Source organism: Suncus etruscus, chromosome 4 (genome assembly GCF_024139225.1).
Source record: "Suncus etruscus isolate mSunEtr1 chromosome 4, mSunEtr1.pri.cur, whole genome shotgun sequence".
NCBI classification, from domain to species: domain Eukaryota; kingdom Metazoa; phylum Chordata; class Mammalia; order Eulipotyphla; family Soricidae; genus Suncus; species Suncus etruscus.
The window spans coordinates 156,632,168-156,652,975 of NC_064851.1; the positions used below are offsets into that span (position 1 = coordinate 156,632,168).

The window sequence follows — 20,808 nt, forward strand, 5'->3', positions numbered from 1 at the left end:
TCAGCACAGGGACAGTTTAGTGCAGTCACGGAAATAATTACACTGAGAACTCTCATAACAAAATGTGACTGAATGAGGAAAGTAAAAGCCTGTCTAGAGTACAGGACGGTGTGGGGTGTGGAGGAAGGACACTTGGGATATTGGTCATGGGAATGTTGCACTGGTGAAGGATTATATATATATGTATTTATATATATATATATATATATATATATTAAAAATCAAAAACAAAGAAAAGATAAGGCCTCCCAATTCTTACTACAGGCTGTGTTCTTTACACTGACTATATAGAAAGAGGAGGTGCAGTAAATGCACCCCATATACACCTCAACATAGGCCTTTGCCTGGTCTGTATTGTGAATTGTGGACAAAAATATTATAGAATATATACATTATAAAGCTTAGTACATGTGATTCAATACTATATATGTATGTGGTGACCAATATATACTGTTACCCAACTAAAAAGTGAGAAAGGAAGATAAAAATCAATGATAAAATTTGACACAAATATTAAATTTTACTGTAGAGGTAAAAGACTTGCACATTGAATATTGTAAAACACTAATAGAGAGAATTAAAGAAGACATAGACAAAAGAAAAATAGTCATTGAAAGCTAAGTACCTTTCAATGACATCATTTAACATGTGGAATTGAAAATACTTGAATTCAGAAACACAGAGCGAATTGGCAAGGTTTGGATGAGAAAAAAAGTATGGGGAATGGGGAAATGCTGCAGATTTCAAATTTTTAGTTATGTATATGAACAAGTTATGGAGCAAACAACTTGATCATTAGAGAGCACATTATTGTATACTCAAAATAAGTAATTTTCAATTAATAAATTTTAAGTGAATCACTATGAGATACTCAGTTACAAATATGTTCATGATTGAGTGTCAGTCAAACAGTGTTCCAATTCCCATTCCCTCACCAGTGGACATTTCCCAAACCAATGTCCCCACTTTCACTCTGACCCTCCCTGCTGCCTTCCTTTATGAGAGATATTTTTCTTCTCTGTTTCTATGTCTCACATTCTTTTTTCCTTCTAAGCAATGTGGTTTGCAATATTGCAATACTGTTAGTTAAGGACTATCTTATACATCAATTTACCTTTTTTCAATATGCATTTCTTTTTTTTTTAATTTATAATTTTTATTTTGACCAAAGTGGATTACAAATCATTCACAGTAGTATTTCAGGTACATAGTGACATTGAATCAGGGGCATTCCCACCACCAATGTTGTCCTCCATCAACCCCTGTTCCTAGCATGCATCCCATATCGCCCCTCTTTTGCCCCCTGACTGCTAGTATAAGTTTGTGCAAGGCAAACACCCTTCCTCTGTGCTATCGCTCTGACCCATAAATTAATGTTTTTGTGTTTTTATAGATACTAAGAAGTGATATAACTGAGTTATATGAGAGTTCTATTCCTAATTTTTTGAGAGATCTCCATATTAATTTCCTCAGAAGTCAAACAAAATGACATTCCCACAACCCTGTCAACATTGGCTAGTTCTAAATGTTTTCTTATATGCCATTATTACTAATATGAGATGATATCTCAATGATGCTTTGATTTCCTTTTTTATCATCATGAGTGACAGTGATCACTTTTTTCCTATGCCTATATGCCATTCATATATGTGGTCCCTCTGTCTAGCCTGTTGTAGATTGGGTATTGATTCTGTTGTAGTTGTTTTTGGATATGGTGTTCAAGTCTGATCATTTTTTATTTCTACTCAATGTTCATAGGACTGTTTGGTCTTGGTGCACTCAATATGCATTTCTATAAGTCATTCATTTTTTTTGTCACACCCTGAAGCGCTCAGGAGTCAATTCTGGCTCTAAGCTCAGAAATAGCTCCTGGAAGGCAGGGGAAACCTTATGGGATGCTAGGATTCAAACCACCATCTGTCCTGGATTGGCGTGTTCAAGGCAAGCGCCCTACTGCTGTGCTACTTCTTTGGCCCATCTATAGGTCATTCTTGAGCACTTTCTTTCTATTCCATACATGTAGTAACTATTTAAGGTAATAGATATATTAGTTAATTTTATTGTGGTGATCATTGCACAATGTATAACTATATTAAATTTTTAATGTACTTTAAATACACAATTGTTGTCAATTATATCTCAATAAGTCTGGTAAAAATGAAATTCAATACTAATTTTACTGTACTTTTCCAAATGAGTGCAGTACTGAACTCATGTGTTATTACATTTTAGTTTAATAAACTTTTTAGTGTTTATCAATGAACAGAGCAATAGTATTCAAGTGTTTTATTTAATTCAGACTTAAATGTTAGGATTAATTTGAGCCCACAAAATATGATCGTTCTTAAGATTTTTGAATTGTTTAAATAACACATCTAGACATTTTATCACCAAGGATCATATTTATTTTTGAGGTACTAATCTACATTACTACTGAAATGAGATATTATCCTCTTGTAGAGTTAATAACTTATTGTCTAATTGTTTATTAGTGCAGTTGATAAATGTGCTAGGTGAATTTGAGTTATGAAGCCATCAAGCACTAGGCCTAAGGAAAAGGAGCATTACACAGTCAGATGAAAGAACTCATAAAAGAAAAAACATGAATAATATGTTATTATTTTGTTTGTGAGTATGGCCAGCAGTGCTTGGGGGCTACTCCTAGCTTATTGTTTGAAAATTACAGCATGTTTCATCGTACCAGGGATAAAACTTGAGCCTCCAGCTTGTAAAGCATACATTCAACCCATTTAGGTAATTCTCCAGCCTGACAGTTATTATGAACCATTGACTTGGGAGACAGTAATTAATAAGTAATAGGTATGTTATAAAGTAATTAGCATGATGCAAACTCTGCCACTAGTAAACTGCCTAACATTTTTCCAATGATTAACTTTTTTGGAACTTAGATTTCACTTCTGAATGTTAAATACTTTGGCTGTACAACTGCTTAGATATCATCCTTTATTACATGCTACGGTTGCAATTTTCTCTTCATCATAAGTTCCTTTTCTCAAATATTAGAAACAGGTTTTCCACTCAGTTTCAATGACTCATTAACCCAGAAAAACATCAGTTTTATATGTATTGAAAGTGACGTCTGCAAATTGATTGTACCTCAATAACTCAGGTCTAAGATTTATGGCAATGAGATGTCTTTAAGATAATGATATATAATCATAATTCTAGACAGTTTTGTGACAAGGAAATTGAAGCACAACATGAATGTTATATTTTAAACAGGAACCAGTTGTTTCCTGCATGTACATTCCAGCACATAAAGAAACACATCATTTCAAAGAATTTTAATTGCAGGGTTTTTGAGGATTATCTAATGCTATCATGAATCAAAAAAGCTTACTAATAGGGCGTGTAGTAGAGTTGATAGGCCTAAATTCAGAATCGTATATAAGTGGGCTTAAAGTTTTATTCTGTGGTAAACTGTTAAAGTTTAAGGAATTGACTTAATTTCTTCGTGCTGTAATTTCCTCATTTATAATAATTGTGTTATATTATTTTTATAAGAAATAAAACATCTATGAAGAGAGTTTTATGTTTTCAGTGGCTTAAATTCACTTTGAAATCCATAGTACTGACACATGAAAACAATTCAGTTATAATTATTCAAGATATGGAATTTTGCATTAGAAAAATATTTAAATACTAGATTTCTAGTGGCAACTCTAAATAGATACAACTTTAGTCTTTCTGGAACTGCATTCTAGTAGAAAAGCAATGCACATAAGAAACCAAAAATGTCACTACAAGTTGTGATAAATTCTCTGAAGGAAGCAAATTGGCATTATGACAAAATAGTGAAGTGTTGTAGAATGTAGATCAGAAGACAATTATTATATTAAAAGAGGTAAATGTATTTATTAGTATTAAGAGAAAAATATGTTTTACAATAGCAAACTCATGTGTATAGACATGGACAGTAAGATAGTTTAGAAATTAATAATTATGCATGAAAAATAAATTATAATTTAGACCAAAGTTGGGCAACTGTGATAGATAGTTTTACTTTGAAAATATTCAAGGGCTAGACCTGGGAAGGAAAGGATGAGATTATCATGAAATGTAGTGTGTTAGAATTTAAAGTTCTTGGATGGAGTGATAGTACAGCTGGTAGAACATTTGACTTGCATGAAGCCAAACCAGACTGGATCCCTAACATACCATATGATCCCCTGGCCTGTCAGAAGTAGTTCCTGAGCACAGAGCAGGAATAATCCCTGATCACTGCCAGCTATAACTCTCTGAAAAAAATTCTGTTGTAAACTTGACCACTCCTAAACTCTTGGTTTATTGAAGTACTGATTTATCTTATTGTTCATTCAGAATGAATACATAATGTTTTTGTGAATAATTAAAAAGGTTTTGCATAACAAAAGAAATGAGCTAAAATTAAAAGACATACTACTAAATGTGAGAGTCTATTTGCATACAATGCATCAGATTAAAAATGGATAATATTCAAGATATGTAAGGCAATTATGAAGCTCAAAAACAAGCAAAACAAAACAAAACAAAACAAATAATACCATCAAAGAAGGAGGGAGGAGGTAGACAGTTTCTTGAAGGAGGCAATAGAGGGGCCGGAGCAATAACACAGTGGGTGGGGAATTTGCTTTACATGCAGCCAGTCTGGGTTTGATATGGCATCACATAAGGTTCCTTGTAGAAATTTGTAGAATCACTCATTGCAGTTACTGCAATAAACTGCAAGATTGCTCAAGGGCCACTCCTAGCACATTACTTGGAATTCTTTCAATTTTATCACTTTAAACTTTTCCCCAGCTCCAAGAGAAAAAATAGTGTGCAGTAATAAATCTAAACATGTGATGATTATTTTTATTATAAAATATAATAAAATATTACATTTTATATTATAAATATATTTATATACGTATAAATATATAAGATATATATTTATGTATACATATATAACATAAAATAAAAATACTACAAATATAAAGTCACTTATGTCCTGAATAGAATATATTTCAATATGCCATAATATATCAATATTTTTGTATGTCTGCATATGTATATCTGATATATGTCTGTACAAAAGATGAGATTTCAATAGCAAGATGTAAAGACCATTTTCATATAGTTGCAAAAAGAGATTGTAGGAGTGGTGGTAGGGGAGAAATTGATTAAGAGTTTTTCAGGGTGTGGGTTGGACTTCATTATTTATTAAGCTTTTTCATATACTGAAATTGTAAAATATTGTTTGAAACTCCCCAATCTGCCGATTATATTTATTGTATTATTTTGTTAAAGTGTTAAAGACAAATTCAATACCATTTTGTTGCTTCAAATATCAGGGTTATTTTAAAATTATATGGCACTGGTTAATTTAAATTACACCTAACACCCAAACTTAGTATGAGATTTCTGTATTTTTTATGAAACATATATGGTTTGATATAAATAAGAATAGAAATGGTTGATTTACTAATTATATAGGACTGATTAAAGATGTCCTAACTAAATGCCAACTAACCTACCAACACATTATTTAATATTTTAGGTTAGTGGTTTATCTTAAATAAGAGCATATTAATTCTAAAATATAATTAAAGAATCTTAAAATGTTTCATTTTTACCAAATTTCTTTACAGAAAAAAAGAGATAAGCAGGAAAGTCAGGGCAAGTTAGTTATTTGAATTCTCTGTAAATCACAGATGCAAAAGTTTCTGCCTCCAAAACCAAAGTACTTTGACAAGTACTTACTTTATCATAATAAAAATATTTGTTAATGTTGCTAGTATGTGTCTGTGTGTGTATGCATCTGCGAGAGAGATTGAGATAGGAGACAGGAAAGAGAAGAGGGAAGGAGAGTGAAAAAAGAAGAATGAAAATAGAGTAGAGAACGTGCTGGTTTCTTCTGCTCTTATTTGATTGACTTAATATTATTCAGCCTATATGCAAATCAACCTTATGGACAGTCACATGTTTAACTACAATTCTTGATATGTTAACTTCTTTAGACAGCTGGTCACCTGAGCATACTGACACTAGGAAAACATCTGGTGCCATGGAAGCCTTCTAAGAAGTTGCAAAACAAAGATTCAAAGACCTTGTTTACAATGCTCAAATCAAGTGATTCAATCAATTTTTGCAGTGTAGCAAGAAGCCGAAAAAATTATTGGTGATAGGAAATAGACATGCAATAGAATTATGTACATATAGTTAAAGAGACACAATACCTGAATCTTGCTTTTCACATTTCCATGCATCTATTTCTCTGTCTCATCTTAACCTGTGTCCCTGATATACTAGACACAGGAACCCAAGTGGATCTTAGAACATTCAACAGATATAAGGTCCTTTGACCCATTGCTTGCTTCTTTTATTAGAGAGACACCAGGGTTAGTAGGCCTAGCCAATACCTATAGATAGATCATACACCATTGGCATGTTTCTGACAGAGGTCACATGTGAACAAAATAAGTGCCATTGGTGGTGACAGCATTTTTTTTAGCAATCACATTACTGACAACTGGAAGAACTAATAATCCATGATTTAGAAACTCTTTAAGTTTAACTCGTTCTTCTGTCCCTGTATATCATAGGTTATTCTATTTTTTTTAATTAAAATTTTTTTTGGCCAGATCTGGTAATGTTCAAGGTTGACTCCTGGTTCTACACACAGGAATTGCTCCTGGTGGTGCTCAGGGGACCACACGTGATGCTGGGGATAAAACCTGTGCCAGCTACATGCATGGCAAGCAACTTACCACTTTATTGTCTCTCCACCCATGTACAGGTCAATTCTAACTCGGTCTTTTATTTTTAGCTATGTGTGTCATAAATGAATTATAATTATTCTGTCTATCATATCTCACAGGTTAGCAGCCTAGTAATTAATCAGAATTAAAACATTTCTTCATATCAGTTTTTATCTTGTTTATCTTTTACAGAAGCAGTGAATATCTTTAATTTGTTAGATATCTTTAAAAATAACAATAATACAGAAAATAGATATTATTGTCAGCATCTGGCTTAGTGATATATATGAAGTACTTAAAATATTTTTATTTCTAGGAAAGGAAGTTAGAATAGGGAAAAAACAAATGCATATATGTTTTTTTGAAAAATACTTATTTTATAATGGAATAAAACCACATGTAGAAGGAGTTGAGGTGTTTATCTCATGCACTATGCCGTCAAAAGTGAGCCCTGAATACAGTCAGGAACAAGCCCTGAGCATTATCAGGCATAAAAACTACCAGATGTAGAAAAACAAAGTTGCTACTTTTAGCTTATTAGCAAAGAAATTAAATTCTTTCCAACAAAGTTAAAAAAATATATGGTGATGGCAGAATCTGCATTTAGACATCTGGCTTTAAGGCAGATTTGCTGAGAAGCAAACCTTGGCTTCTTTTTTTTTTTATAATATGCTTTGGAATTGTCATCAGCTTCTCTGTTGATCATTTTCTTAATGTATAAAGGATAATAATCATTTTGAGTGCTGGTAAACTACAATGAAACGACTGTCTCTAAGACAGATATCTAAGACACCTCATTCAATCCCTAGCATATAGTAGCCAGAAACAATTCCTAGCTTCTGTTGAACATAGAGTGAATTAGAAAGAGAAAAAGGGAAGATGAGGAAGAAGGACTGCAGGGGGTGGTTAGAGAGAAGGAATGAAGAAGAGATAATATTAATTTGGCTGGCGATGAAGAAAAGCTCATAATCTCATTGTGTAGAAATAACTTATTAACATTTGAAACACACTAACTAGATAACTATATACAATAACCAGACTCACTGAATCAATTACTTTATATAAAAAGATTGAAAATGTTTCAGAAATCTTATTTTTTTTCTCTTTTTTTGTTTTTGGGTCACACCTAGTGGTGCTCAGGGGTCACTCCTGGTCTTGCACTCAATAACTGCTGTTGGCAGGCTCACTGGACCATATAGGATGACAGGATTCGAACCACCATCTGTCCTGGGTCAGCTGCATGCAAGGCAAATGCTCTACTGCTGTGTTATTTCTCTGGCCCCATATTTCAGAAATTTCTCTTTTCTTTGTTTTTTTTTTGGACCACACCCATTTGATGCTCAGGGGTTACTCATGGCTAAGCGCTCAGAAATTGCCCCTGGCTTGGGGGGGACCATATGGGACGCCGGGGGATGGAACCACGGTCCTTCCTTGGCTAGTGTTTGCAGGGCAGACACCTTACCTCTAGCGCCACCTCGCCGGCCCCGTTTCAGAAATTTCTTAATCAAAAACTTTTTATCTAGTAACAGATAATAGATACCCAGTTTAAAATTTATTTTTATTGTTTTATAGCCTGTTTTATAATTTTTGCATTTTATCTATGAAGAACTGAGTAGGATATTAAATTCAGTTCTGTCATAAGCAACTTGGAAGTTTGAAAAAAATTAAAAACATTGTTTCTAGATATTGGGTAAGGAACAATACATAATAATAAAGAAGACAAAGAGCTCAGTGACTGCTCAAGCTTACTATAGTCATATTCTTAGGTGAGAATTTAGCTATCATGTTTTATTTTTCCATAATATAAGTCTATTTTAATTTTTATTGTACTTTAAAAACATAGCTTCAATAGAGTTAACATTTATGTTTTGGTGCACAGGGTCACTACAATTTCAACACTACTAAAATGTTCAAGATCTTCTACCAATGTTATTTTTGTTGCTTCTAATCTACTTCTCTGTTCCCTCATCCTCTCCCCACACAGCCTGGTACTTTCAGTTTTGTAATGAAAGGCCAAGACATTGCCATAATATGAAACACACAATTCCAATCTACTTTTTACCCCCCTATATTAGAACCTGACATTTTGATTAAATGAATGCTTGTCTAGGATGCTTGTCAAGGAATATATATCCTGGTTACTAAAATAATAGTGAAGTCATACACAAGTCACAAGCTTGGAGTTTAAAATGGCAGTATGTCTGCTTACTCTTTTTTTTATTATTTTTTATTTTTTGGTTTCTGGGTCACACCTGGTAGCTCTCAGGGATTGCTCCTGGATCTGCGCTCAGAAATCGCTCCTGGCAGGCTCGGGGGGGGGGGGCAGTATGGGATGCCAGGGATCAAACCCAGGTCTATCCCAGGTCGGCAGTATGCAAGGCCAATGCCCTACCGCTATGCTATCACTCTTGCCCCCACTTTTTTTGTCTATTTGACCCTGACTTTGAAAGTGATGTATCCTATAAGCATTGACATATAATTGCTTTTATTTTTTTAAGAAAAGGCATAAAGTGCCAGTTAAATCTTGTATTAATCCAAATTAAGGAACTCTTTACTTTATAAACTATAAAATAATATTTGAATAGATTTTTAAAGAAAACCTGTGAAAACCTAGTTTTCATAAAAATTAAACTGAGTATTTAATTTGGGGAGTTTTCCATATAATTTAAATTACCTTTGAGAAGAAATGTAAAAATAATAAGTTGTGTTTTTTTTTTTTTACCTATTTTTGGTTTGGCTTTGGTCTTCTCTTAACAGTATTCATAACATGCTCCTGGCTCTGTGCTCAGAGATCACTCCTAGAAGATCCAGAAGACCGGTATGGGATGCTAAGGATCAAACACAGATGGGTTAATACCCTACCCACCGAATTATCACCGTGGTCCCAAAAGTTTTATCTTTAACATTTTATGTTTATGTAGATTAAATGATAATACAATCCATGTTTACTTTGAGTAAAATAACATTTTGTGTACTGAAGAAATAAAGTAGAAATCTTGTTGAATAAGAGCAAGTAACAATTATTTTTAGTAACCTACTTTGAGTTGAATTTGCTAGTTCCCTATTCCTGGGAGATATTCTCTGCACTTGTTGTTTTAAATCACTTAAGAAATCTGAAGAAATGTGGAAGATAAAGAATTTCCCATTCTGGGAAGTGTTTAGAAATATTCAGGACTCAGAGATGATGGGAATGTCAGAGTGTTGTAAAGGAGGCAAATGGCAGATTAACTGCATATTTGAGTGTACAGCAACCAGAGTCCAGCTGCTCCGTGAATAACTCCAGCCACATTTCTACTAAACAAGATTAGAAATGTTTTCCCTTCAAATAAAAGTAAAGTCAAAAGGAAAACAGATCTCTGCCTTGAAATTTGGGTATTTAATAATAAAAATACTCCTTCCATAGCAAAGTCTCTTTATTCAACAAGCCAATTCCCTGTTCCCAAAGTTTAATATCAATTTTCATTTGCTCAAACTTAGATATGAACACATAACCAAGAAAATCCTAGTATCAAAAATAAAAGATGAAATGATCTTGAAGAAAAGAGATAATACAAAAAAAAGTTTAACCATCCTCTAGTATTTCAGACAAAGAAGCTGAATTGGACTCATTAAAAATAGTAAAATGTATCTGTCATCACATATAAAGTAACAATGAAAGAAGAATAAATCTTAAGAATTCTAAGGATTATATTAATTGTCCTTACCAGAGTTTAAAGAAAATAATGGGAAGTACTTTGGATAGTTGAGATAAACTGACCGAAGTACAACAATCCTTTTCTGTGGGGAAGACATATCTCTGAGCAGTGTTCAGTGCTTACTATTTGACTGTGCTTAGAGATCACTCCTGGAAGGGCTCAAGAGACCATATGGGATGATGCGGATAGAATCCTGATTAGGCATTGGCAAGGCAATCAACTCACTCTATTAAAACCCAAATATCTTATAACCAAAGGATGTGCTAAGAACCTATCATTTGAAATAAAATGCAATGAAATGCAAGGTTTAAATTTATCCCAGTAAAAGGAATCACTAAATACCCAAAAAAATAAGTGAATCCTAGAGTGGAGGGGAAATCAGTCGCGAATAGGGAAATTTGCTGCTAATATCAACCTAAGCAGTTATGTATGCATAAGTTAAATGGATAATACTGTTTATAATGAGGCCAGAGTGATAGCAGGGTTGTTGCCTTACATTCAGCTGATTCTAATTCAATTTCTGGTACTCCCGATGATTCCCTGAGCCATTCCAGTATTGGTATCTGAGTGCTGATACAGGAAGAAGTCAAGCATTGCTGTGTGTGGCTCAATAAAAAAAATATAGAAGGAATATATTTTTTCTTTTTGGTTTTTTTGGCCACACCCAGTGATGCTCAGGGGTTAGTCTTGGCTATACGCTCAGAAATTGTTCCTGGATTGGGGGACCATATGGGACTCTGGGGGATTAACTGAGTTCCATCCTGGGCCAGCCGCTTGTAAGGTTCTGGTGCTCCATGGTTCAGGCCCGAGAAGAAACATTTTATAGAAAACTTTCAGTAGCTTATAAATTATCATGCATACTTTTCAGACATGATTAAGAGGAAATCTCATAATAGAAGATGGAGAAAGGGAAATTTAGGTGAGAAATGATGAACATTTTATAAGTAGTGTGTGTCGTATTATTTGGATGGAAAAGGATCAGAGGTAGAAACAAATTCTCTTGTAAGGAAACAATGACCGACTATTAGTAGGAGTAGTAATTAAATCATGAATTTGACTAGGAAAGCAGGAAATTAAAAGGTATGCAAGAGTAATTCCCCTGACTTATTAGAAAGCCTGCCTCCCTCAGTAAAAATTCCAATACATAATAAGGCAAGATCTCTCTCTTTTTCCCTCTCTTCACCACCCCCCATTTCTTTATTTTGGGTGGTCTCCACTCTACATTTATATCTTCTCCTCCCATTTCAGAAGGGATTTAGGGCCTGAAGCATAAAGGATTGGAGATTAAAAACAACAGAAAGTATTATGTCTAGTGGAACTATTACCCTTTAAAGAAAGAACGTTCTGTAAGTCACAACACTCTGGGATCTCCTTACATATATAGCTCCAAGAGAGTCTGAGAAATTTGAAATAAAAGTAGAATTTTTATTTAAGAAAAGAAAGTAAGGGATCAGAGCAATAGCACAGCCAGTAGAGCATTTGCCTGGCATGTGGCTGACCTGGGTTCGAACCCTGGAATCCCATATGGTCCTCCAAGCCTGCCAGAAATAACTTTTGATAACAGAGCCAAGAGTAGCCCATAAGTACTGCTGGGTGCAGCTAAAAAGAAAGAAAAGAAAGTATGAATGAATATGAAGTATTCATATTCATATGAAATATGAAAGTTTCATATTCATGGTCATATTTAGAAAGTATGAACGAATATGCACAATGTATGCAGTTATACACATAGTACCAGTTAATATAGTAAATGAAGATGACAAAATTTGAATCGTTTTGAAACTAGAAAAGGGAAAAATGTTTATAAATAGAATGAAAAAAGTATAGTTGAAGTTCCAAATCCACAAGAGGAAATGGAAAAAAATAGAAACAATATAAGCACAAGCAGGAAAGGGGAAACATGACATATATGTATGTGTACATATATGTATAGATTATATGTGTGTATATATGTAGCTTACATGGACACATATAAGCTAACAACATATATAAATATTACTATACTTGAAATAAATGTAACCTTTTCACTGATATTTTTAAAAGACAGATAATGTTATGTGTGTTACAGAATTAGAACCTATTTTGTCATGCTTCAGTGAAAGAAATTTTACTCGGTGTCTGTAAAGTTTAAAAATGTAGGGTAGGATAAACTGGAAAATGCAAACACAAATGGCCAATGTTTACAATTAATATGAAATCAGATACATTTTAACATGAAAACCATTAAGATAGGTAAAAGACTATGGAAATTATACAATATTCATTCATCTATATAAAACAGACTGTGAAGCAAGCACATGAAATTTCAACTGCCTTGAAAGTAGCATTGCTTCTAGTGCAAAGACTCTATTTTGCAGTTTTCCTTGAGGGCATTGTTAAGATGTCAGCAGAAATATTCAGGTGAAGTTCCAGGAAAATTCTTTAAAGCAGGCCTTCTTAGGTGGCATGTCCCTTTTAAACCTACTTCCTTCATCCTTTTTCCTGACCAGAATATGGGTGTAAAAACTAGAACTTCAGCTATCTTGTGAAAATTATGTGACTTGGAGGTCACCCTGAAAACCACTTGGCAGTGTCTGGGGATGAAAGTGATCTGCTGAAGATTACAGATCAGAAAAATAGAAGGTACCGATGATATGTGAGAAACTTTGTCTATCACAGATTGCAGGTTTCTGAGATAAAACATTAATATTATCTTTTTATTTTAACCTTCTATTAGAGAAGCTTAATATCATTTAAGTTTATAGAAAAAATATTTGATAAAATTACAACTATAATGTTAAAAAGCTCTATAAATATGAACAGCTCCAGTTAAAGCATATGAGATTAAATATGTAGTCTGAATACAATTAATTCTATTTAATAGATGTTTTATTCTGTAGCAACAAACATGTATTACCAATGAATAAAACTTGAAAAGGAAGATATTTTTGTTTGTTTGTTTTTTGAGCCACACCCGGTGACGCTCAGGGGTTACTCCTGGCTATGTGCTCAGAAATCGCTCCTAGCTTGGGGGACCATATGGGACGCTGGGTGATCAAACCATACTCCTTCCTAGGCTAGCACCAGCAAGGCAGATGCCTTAATGTTCCACGCCACTGCTCCAGCCCCAGCAAGACATTTTTTAAACTTTATTTTTGAGTGTATGGTATCAAACATTTTTATGCATAGAAGGTGTATGCTCTACTGATAAGCCCATTTTTAACTTAAAATATTTACTTAAAGAGCCAAGATTTACAAAGTTATTGATAGATAAATTTTAGCCATATAATATTCCAATACAATCACACCACCCATGTCAACTACTCTCCACCAGCATTCCCATGCTCCCACCCTGGCCTCCCCCATTCCCTAGCATATCCTATTTTAAATTAAACCCTATGTGATATTTTTTCTACCTGTATATGCCATATAACCTATATAGAGATACACAAACACAAGATATTTTAATTACAGTTTTCATCTACTGGATTGTGGGTGTAGTTAGCTAATTAAGCTGTTGACTGAATCCTAAGTCTGCCACTGGTACTGATTTTTGAGTTATACTTTGTGGTATAACTCATAGCAACTATTTTAGTAATACACAGTAAACTCCCCACAGGGAAAAAAAATCAAACTTACTATTTAAGTAATGTAAATTGTCTTGGAATCAGTAATAGTGATATTATCAGTGAATCTTCTGGCTGTAATTAAAGACTGTTGTATCAGGCAAGAGAGAGATTAAAGGGCTAGAGTGGCTGCCTTGCATGTCAGAGCACATGTACCATCACTCATACTGGATGGCCCTCAAATATAGCTGATCATTGAGTAGAACTTAAGTACCAGTCAGGGTGACCCAAAAGAAGAGAAAGAGAAAGACAGAGAGAGGAGGGAGAGAGGGAGAGAAGAAGAAAGAGAGAAAAAAGGAAGGAAGAGAGAAGGAGGGAGAGAGATTGTGAGTTTTGACTTTCATGATCTTTGCTGAACTGCACAGAAGACATATTTTTCCATCTGTCATTTCGGTTGTTCTTTTAAATCTGATTTTCACATGGATTTGTGTCCCATTATACTCTGAATGTAAAGTAATTCAAAAGATAGCCAGTAGTTCATAACCAGGCATACATTAAACGAGGGGAAGCATTAAGCAGTGTGAACGTACATATTCATAATAGCTGTCTAATTTTTTTCCTTCAGTAGACAAAGTCATACTGTATATTTTCCATCCAACTGAAATATTATAAATCACTTTTTAATATCTTTTTATCTGAACAGAAAAAAATCATTTGTATTACAGACATGTAAATTTAACTTAAAACTACAAAACCCAGTTTGAGGCTTGATACTGTGGCCATAAATCATATACAATAACATTGTAAATGAGATAACTGTAACATTATATTCTCTGGGCAAGGTTAATAGATTCAGTTCAAGTCTGGCAAGAAATTGTAGCTGACATTTTCCCATTTCTTTCAGAAAAGCCTTTATAAATCCTCAACTTCTAAATTGGACTGGATTAGGTCCCAGTGGAGAAAATCCTAGATTTAGTGTTTTTAATTTCCTAAGTTACTGAGTAGGAACCAACTTTATAACTGTAGTCAAATATGGCTTGGGGACTTTAAGTGTCAGGATATTTTTGTTATTCCCATTCAATTCCAATAATAAAACTAATCACATTAATAATAACAAAGAAAAATGATGGTAAAAGTCATAGCGGTTTAATTTTTTTAAAAGCCTGTCAATTTTGTTAACCTGAGTTAATAGTGGAAAGAAATATAAACAAGTTTTATGCAAGCCATGTCTGGGTGACTGAACAGAAGAACACAGCAGGTCTATTACTTTCATTTCAGCTCACAGTTCTTCACCCTGGTAACTGAGTATTTACATTCTGCTATGCCTTGTTTCTTACTGCTTTCAAACTTGCCTCTGAGAACTGGCGAAATAAGTACCATAAAGCCTTTTCTGTATGATGGGGAGAGAAGTATTTGCCCCATAATCTGGAGATTCAGAAAGCTCAGCTCCTTAATCCAGCCTGTAGAGAGAGAATTTTTCCAACTGCCATATTGTCATTGATTATTGGTTCTAAGGACATTTTTACTCTGAACATTTCCTGACCTAGGAATGAGCAGAATGATTTGCCAGGCAGGAACATTGTTTTGCAGTAAGATTCCTTACAATGTGACCTTTCCTCTCTTTTCCATTTGTCAGGGCATTGATTTAATTGATTATCCCCAGATGCCAACATTATTTAAAAGGTCTCTTCCTGCCAAAAGTTTATGTTGATTTCTTGTTACTCTGTGCATCCTTATTGGGTTATTCTTCTTGTGTTCCATTTGTCATCTCACTCTGCCAGGCTTCTGTGTTCTTCATGGATCAGAAGCCTGTGTTTCTGAGTGTCCTTTCAGGCTTTCTCCCCATAGGCCCACTTTATCTAGCTAAACTTTGTGCTCATTCTATTCTTTATTTAGACCTAATTCAGATCCTTCTTCACTCCTGCACTTCTTAAACTGAATATACACCAAGTCCAAATCAAACTAAGTGGGGGGGGGTGCCTCTTTAACAAATTAGCTTAGATTCCAGTTGGAAAGTCACTTGATTCCCTGAGACTTGTTTTCATTAATTCCACCACACACAACGCTTGTATTTTAATTTCCTAAATACTTGCAACAAACAATAAATCACATTTCATTTCCTTTAAATAGTAGTATGATTATTCCTTAAGGATTATTTACAGAACCAAACACCAATTTACTTTCTTTAATTTTCTCTCTTCTGTATTCTTGACATACTCAGTGGAGTTTTAGGTGTATAGTTAGTTGCAGTTACATTAAATTTTCAACAGATTTTAAGCTTCTTAAACTCTTAGCCATTCTCAACATATTTCAGCTATTCTTCTCATCTACTGTAACCAGGTGGTGTGTTAATATAATAAATCTTTCATTTGTTGTTTAACTGACTGAATTACTGCCGGAACTGCTTGAAATGCTATTATATTGTTCTTCTAGGGTGATTTGGGAACCAGAGTGATGCTATCATTGAACATTCTTGCCTCCTTAACAAGCAATAATTGTCTCTCTGAGATGCACCACCAGCTCTGTGCTGAAGGAAATGTGCTTTCTTGCTCAGTCTTCTGTGCACTTGATACTATTGTTTGTTCGCTTATGTTCAAGCCATGTTTGAGTTATTATGACTGGTTTAAATTCACGATTTCTAAAGCTCATTTTGTTACAACTTTTTTATTTTAGCAATGCAAAGAGTATGAATAATATGGAAATTGAATGTTTAAATTTAAAGGACTCTTACATTATAATTATATGCAGCATAATGCCCTGAGGATCCTGGAATTTAGTTTCATAAAAAGATTGCCTAAGAATGAGGGATGATATTAACATCTGTTGTATGGAGTAAGATACTATCATCCATCTTGCAAATATCAGGGTCATAAAATAAGATCACATTCCTGATAACATAAATTATAGCTCACAAGAGAATTGTAACTACTTTCTGACTTATCATTTCTTCCCCCCACTTATCATTTCTAAATCTTTATCATAGATACAATAATGTGTCAGATGATTAGCAGATATTACCTTATGTTTCAAAGTTTAACTTTTCTCTAAAATTAATTCAATGAAAGAATAAGTTTTCTACAAGTTATATTTTGACTGTGTTTATCATCAAATAACTGGTCAGCAATTTAAAAACTCATTGGTAACTTACTTTATTATCTCAAGTAAGTAGTTATCATATGAATATTTTAACTATGTCTAATAATTTCTAATTAATGTTAATTTAATCTTTGATCAGTAGCTACTAATCTTTAATTGTATAAATATTTTCTTAATATTTGTGGAAACACAAATTTAACATAGTTTTTTACATATTGCTAATATAAAGTACTTGAAAAAATAAAATATTTAAAAACACAGAGCCCACTTAAATTATGTAAAGAATAAGAATAGTTTAAATCCATTTTCATTAATCTGATAGATGAGTAGTATTATTGCATGAGATTTAGAATAAAATACTATTAATTGAAATTTGTAATTATTGGGCAAGTGTTGTCAGGAGAACCAAATATCAGATGAGAGTTCTACTATAAAGTATACACTTAAAATCAATTGTTAGCTTATTTAGTTTCAACTATTTTTATTATACTGTTCCACAGAGGCCTACTGTTTTCGGACCGATAATTTTGCTGATGAAAGATTCTGTATTGTATAGCTTATAAAGTTGATTGGGAAGTGTGAGTAATTGGAATGCCCCTAACATTCTTCATTCCTTTATTTTAGCTTTCTAATTTTCTGTGGTTATATTTGTCAACCTGGGACTGAAGAAAACCTGGGTGAGTCATTTTTCATGAATATTAATTTTCTTTATTGTGTTTTCCATGATTGACTTGTTTTACACATTCTTATAAACTACCACCTGTAATGATAGACACTGCAGTATTGATATTGCTATGGCAGTATATTTGGATGAGGCAGAATCATATGACCTCAGTAAGGTAGTAAAAAAATGGTCTATATAGAAATGCAGAGGATGATAAACTTGGAAAACAGCTCTATTACAATGGGCAGGTCTTGGGCTTTGAATTTTGAAAGAGCCTTTCCTCCCGCCTTTTGTAATCTAAGCTTTCATTGAAAGTGCAGCAGGTTTGCCATCTCAAACCTGTGTTCTCTCTTGAACACAAACCTTGCTTGTTTGTTTCTATCTTTTGCCTTGCTGATTGCTCTTTCAAGCCGGTTTTTTTCCCTTGCAGAAATACGATTCTATGACTTTACTTTCTTTTCTTTCTATTTTTTATTTATTTTTTTGTTTTTGGGCCACACCCAGTGGCGCTTAGAAATTGCTCCTGGCTTGGGGGAGCATATGGGATGCTGGGAATAAAACCTGAGACTGTCCTTGGTCAGCCACAAGGCTAATGTCCTACCACTGTGCTACCTCTCCAGCCCCTGTGCCTACTTTTTCTTATTTGCTTGTCTGCTCTTTCAAGTTTGTGTTCTCTCTTGAACATGTATTCCTTTTGTTCTTCAAATCCTTTAAAGTTTTATTCTATAAAAACTATCTCACTTCACTAAAAAGAATAAAGTGTATTATATATAATAAAAATATTTTAATCAAGTATCTGCATCGTTTTATAATTAATTATTTGTGAGATTAAATTAGAAAGATCATACCAGTGGTATTCAGGGTACCTTATGGTTCCAGAGATCCAACTCAATCTTTTTTTGTGGGGAGTTGTGTCAGACATGGTGGCGCACAGGGGTTACTCCTGGATCCTCACTCAGAAATTACTCCTGGCAGGCTCAGAGGACCATATGAGATTCCAGATATCAATTGTAGGTCGACCCTGGGGTCAGCTGTGTGCAAGGCAAACACCCTTCCTCTGTGCTATTGCTCTGACCCATAAATTAATGTTTTTGTGTTTTTGTAGATACTAGGAAGTGATATAACTGAGCTATATGAGAGTTCTATTCCTAATTTTTTTGAGAGATCTCCATATTGATTTCCTCAGAAGTCAAACAAAATGACATTCCCACAACCCTGTCAACATTGGCTGGTTCTCAATGTTTTCTTATATGCCATTATTACTAATATGGGATGATATTCCAATGATGCTTTGATTTTCTTTTTTATCATCAAGAGTGACAGTGATCACTTTTTTCCTATGCCTATATGCCATTCATATATGTTCTTTGGGAGAGTTATTATGTAGTATCTCCTTTCACTAGGTGGTTCATGTCTGTGTACGTGATATTTAGATTTTCCTCTTTATTGGGGGAATATTTTTATTGTAGGTTTAATGAATTATGGAAGCATCTTTATTGAGAAGAATTTTGTTAACCCTGGGAACCTATGAAATTTTGATAAATAGGACACACCATACTAATTCCTTGCATTACGATTCAAGAATTACATAATGAGCTGTAGTGATAGCACAGCTGTAGGGCATTTGCCTTACACGATGTCTACACAGGACAGACCGTGGTTCAATTCCCAGTATCCCATATAGTCCTCCAATCCTGCCAGGTGTGATTTCTGAGTGCAGAGCCAGAAATAAGCCTTGAGTGCCACCAGGTGTAACCCCTTCCCAAACGAACAAACAAACAAAAGTCTTATATGATAATTTATATATAGTATTCTCATTTGCACACCTGTGGTTGGGATCATTATTATTTCCTTTTTTTTAATAATTTTTATTTTGACCAAAGTAGATTACAACTCATTCACAGTGAAAACTTAGGTACCAATATATATTAGTGACATTGAATCAGGGGAATTCCCACAACCAATGTTGTCCTCCTTCCCCTACTTTCCCAGCATGCATCCCATATCCTCCTACTTTGCCCCCAGGCTACTAGTATAAGTGGTCCCCTTTGTGTCTAGCTTCTTGTTGATTGAGTATCGATTCTGTTGTCTTTGGCTTTGGATTTGGTACCTAAGTCTGATCATTTTTTATTTCTACTCAATGTCCATGATTGTTTAGTTTTGGTACCCTCCATTATTTCCCCCACCTCAGTTTGTGAGATGGAACAAGATACTTCAAGTTATGTGGTTCTATTTGAAGGGAAGAAGAAAAAAAATGGGGGGGGGAATCAAACAAGCAAAAAACGGGAGGACTCCTAGAGGCTATAAATATTGATATAAGAAAAGAAAGGGAAGAAGGAAGAAAAATATAACAACAATACAAAAAAACATCAAACTAAAAACCCAAAAAGCAACATAGCAATAAAGACAACAACCAAACAATAATCCAGATCCTGAAATTAAAAAAAAAAAAAAAAAAAAAAAAACAGAGTGACACAGGTGAGTGCTTTCCCCGGCACCTCCACACTCTCCAAGTGGGAGCCTGAGACAGGCTTCTCACCGCCACACCTGCGCCCCTGGGCCTGAGCTGAGTGAAGACTGGCTGAGGAGAACCCTGCACTTGACCCACTCTGCGCCGCTGGGACAGGATAGGACCAATAGACTGGGTGAGCTTGGGCCTACCACATGGACCTTTGGCTAACCTAGAGCAGCCTAAGCCCCTGAGCCCCGGAGTGAATCTGAGACTCCCCAAGGGCTGAGGGCAGTTACTGGGTGGGTTTGACTACTGGAATTTCTTCTGCTGAGGCTCGGAGGGGGCGGAGCTCCATTGACTTCCAGAAAGGGGAGGGAGGATAGAAAGCTAGGCTCAAATGCGCTCTCAACTATTGTGGCCAAATTAAAGAAGAAATGTTAAAGAACATGAGAGATTCCATACAAAAAGAATTGAAGGAATTAAAAGAGAAAGTAACAAGCCTTACGAGCAGAAACTCAGAGTTGGGGAAGCACATTGAAGAACTCGAAGGAAAACTGCAAACAAAAAATGACCAAGAAACCAACAAAGGAATAAAAGGCAAAGCACTGGAAGGAAA

At 34.4% G+C, this 20,808-nt stretch overlaps 1 non-coding gene across 1 annotated transcript; it reads left to right on the plus strand.

Annotated features, from left to right (window-relative positions):
* Positions 1-242: 242 nt before the first annotated feature.
* Positions 243-375, plus strand: LOC126007953 (small nucleolar RNA SNORA51). Its single transcript, XR_007495418.1, has one exon. It is a non-coding gene; the product is annotated as a small nucleolar RNA SNORA51 (small nucleolar RNA).
* Positions 376-20,808: the final 20,433 nt, after the last annotated feature.